This window comes from Panthera uncia, assembly GCF_023721935.1.
Source record: "Panthera uncia isolate 11264 chromosome C1 unlocalized genomic scaffold, Puncia_PCG_1.0 HiC_scaffold_4, whole genome shotgun sequence".
In the NCBI taxonomy this organism is placed as follows: domain Eukaryota; kingdom Metazoa; phylum Chordata; class Mammalia; order Carnivora; family Felidae; genus Panthera; species Panthera uncia.
Genome location: NW_026057585.1, coordinates 85,722,938 through 85,726,553, shown reverse-complemented (window position 1 = coordinate 85,726,553; position 3,616 = coordinate 85,722,938).

The window sequence follows — 3,616 nt, the reverse complement described above, 5'->3', positions numbered from 1 at the left end:
TAGATTGTAACAAACTCTAATTAGACTTTTAACAATGCCATTTTTAAGTCTTTTGACATTTACAGACAGTTATTGTTTTACTCGGATGTTTTTGCAAAAGCTTCCTGCAAATGTGTTTCATCCTCAGAGAAATTCATGGAAAGGAATCGGACAAATACCCTGGAATACAGATTTCTGAGAACTTTCAGATCATAAAACTAACCTAAATAAGAATTTCCAAAGCCAGTGGAAAAATGGGGTCAAACAGAGTGAGAATTAATAACATGGAACCAAAGGAACTGAGGAAGATGATCATTTTTATGACTTTTGTTTAAAATATCACTGGTTTTGGGGCACCTGGGTGGCTCAGTCGATTGAGCATCCGACATCAGTTCAGGTCATGATCTCACAGTTTGTGAGTTTGAGCAGAGCCTGCTTGGGATTCTCTCTCTCCCTCTCTCTCTCTCTCTCTCTCTGCCTTTCCCCACCTCTCTCTTTCTCTCTCTCTCTCTAAAACTAAATAAACTTAAAAGACATTTTTAAAAATATCACTGGTTTTCTGGGGCACCTGGGTGGCTCAGTCAGTTGAGCAACCAACTTCAGCTCAGGTCATGATCTCGTGGTTTGTGAGTTGAAGCCCCACATCGGGCTCACAGACACCGTCAGCACAGAGCCTGCTTCAGATCCTCTGTCCCTCTCTCCGTGTCCCTCCCCCACTTGCGCTCTCTCAGAAATAAATAAAACAGGGGCGCCTGGGTGGCTTGGTCGGTTAAGCGTTCGACTTCAGCTCAGGTCATGATCTCACGGTCCATGAGTTCGAGCCCCGCGTCGGGCTCTGTGCTGACGGCTCAGAGCCTGGAGCCTGTTTCCGATTCTGTGTCTCCCTCTCTCTCTGCCCCTCCCCTGTTCATGCTCTGTCTCTCTCTGTCTCAAAAATAAATAAACGTTAAAAAAAAAAAATTAAAAAAAAAAAAAAGAAAGAAAACATTATTTAATAATCAATAAAATATATCACTGGTTTTCTAATGTTTTACTTTTCCAAATTAGGGGAAATCTTTGTCTCTTTTACGCTATCAATAGTTTGATAAGGTATACCTTTGTGAACAAAGAGACGTTCACTTTTCTTCCCTACCTGATCCTTCCAGAATTCAAAAACTCTTGAGTATTCTTCTGATGGCAAAATAATTAGTTATTTACATAAGTTCAATGAGAGTCTATTCTCCTTGTAACAGGAGACAATTAGAAACATGGATTATGTTACCAAAGCTTTGACCGGAATATTATATTTGGAAGAGATGGGCCTAGATTCAGGTATGACCAGTTTTAAGGAACTAAGGCTGATTTTACAAGGCCAATAAAACCGCCTAAGAAAAAAATTTAACCTGGTAACTTGCTTACAATTTTCCAGCAAAGCAGTTTTAAGAAGAGGCACCGGGTGGCTCAGTCGGTCAAGCGTCCTACTTTGGCTCAGGCCATGAACTCACATTTTGTGAATTCGAGCCCCACATCAGTCTTCCTGTCAGCACAGAGCCTGCTTCAGATCCTCTGTCCCCCTCTCTCTCTGCCCCTCCTCTGCTCATGCTCTCTCTCTCAAAAATAAATAAACATTTAAAAAGAAAAAAAGTTTTAAAAGGATCTTACGTACAAGACGCCTGCAGGCTCAGTCCACAGAGCACGTGATTCTTGATCCCTGGGTCATGAATTTGAGCCCCACGTTGGAGGTAGAGATTACTTTTTAAAAAGAAGAGAGACCTTATATGGCCAAGCATTATTCCTGCAACAGACATATCAATAATCAGGCGATGTTTAATGCAAGTTAGTTTTACTATTAAAAATATAGGGTAATTGTAAGGGCACCTGGCTAAGTTGGTTGAGCGTCCGACTTTGGCTCAAGCTATGATCTTGAGGTTCGTGAGTTCGAGCCCCACATTGGACCTGCTGCTGTCAGCCTGTCAGCACAGAACCCACTTTGGGGCCTCTGTCCCCCTCTCTCTGCCCTCCCTCACTTGTGCTCTCCCAAAAATAAATAAACATTTTAAAATAAAATAAAATAAAATAAAATAAAATAATATAGGGGCACCTGGGTGGCTCAGTCAGTTGGGCGTCTGACTTCAGCTTAGGTCATGATCTCACAGCTTGTGGGTTCGACCCCACGAGACCTCATACATTAAACATGCAACCTTTTCTCCATTCCTTTCTTTCCTTTATTCTGACCCTGGCCTGGAAGGACGCAACAAAGGGGGCAAACTTTGCCCTTCAGATTGTGGACTTGTCATCAAATGTTCCTTTGTGAACTCAAAGTCATAACCATATCACAGATTACGATCTGGAAAAAAAAAAAGTCACCATCTGGGATTATTGCACCAAAAGAGAAACGAAAGATTCAAGAACCACAGAGTACTCCTGAGAATGGTGCTAATAATGTCTTAAATTTTGATCACATCTTTCAGTTAAGCTGAGAGTTTGATCAAAAGGGAGGAACTATTTAAAAAAAAAAAAAAAAAGGCTCAGAACGGTGTCACTTATGTTAGGGCCCCGCGTCAGTAAACCATGACTTAATGCCTGACCTAACAACGGCTTCGATCTCCCAGAAATGTAACCCTTAACCAACTCAAGTGGAATTTCCTGGTCAAAGGGAGGAGGTAACCCTTAGTGTCCCCTACCATTCCCCTTAGGAGGGTGACCTTGCCTAAGACAATACATTCTTTGCTAGTAAATTCCTTTTTTTCTGCCCCTCCCTCCTTTTAAAAACCACTTTGCACAGCTTCTTGGCGTTCTCCTCTACCTGCTAGACGGGATGCTGATTCATAAATTGTTTAATACAGCCAATTAGATTTTTAAATGGACTCGGTTAAATTTTTTTTTTTTTTTTTTTAAACAACTCCGAGCCCAGGAAGGAGGGCTGGAGGAGACGCTCTGGAGACGTGGACCTCTTGCTGCCCAGGGTGACGCCTGAACATCAGAAGCTCACAGTCCTACTCCAGGGAGGGGAAGGAGGAGGACATAGCATCTCCTGTTCCAGATCCCCACAGATGTGGCGCAGCTCTCCTCCCTGCCACACGCCAGCTCCCTCTCAGCGGTGGCAGTGAAACTGTAACCTCGGCCCACGGAGATCCTGGATCTGTCATTGTCTCTCCATCCCATCGACCCCACCCCCATCCAAGCCACCCTCCTCTCTCTCTCCCACACTCCTGCTCCCTGCAATCCACTCTTCTCATGGTGGCCGAAGGATCCTTTGCAAACATAATCCAATCCCATCCCTCCCTGCTTAAAGCCCCAGCAGCTTTTCATCACTTGTAAAATGGATTGCCACCCCTCGTTCTGGCCCACAGGCCTGCATGGCTGGGCCCCGACCACCCTCCTTGCACCGGACCCCCTTCTTCACTTATCCGGCCACATGGGCCTCGCTTATGCTCCTTCCTCACATCTGCTGGTTCCTGCCTTTGGGCCTTTGCACGCCATTCTACCTGCCAGGAACACATGGCCCCCCACCCACCTTATCTGCAGTGACCCTCAACCCCTGCCACAGTCACTGTCTATTATATCAACCCTTTTCATTTCCCCCATAGCGCACACACACACACACACACACACACATATATATATATATATATATATATATATTTTTTTTTTTTTT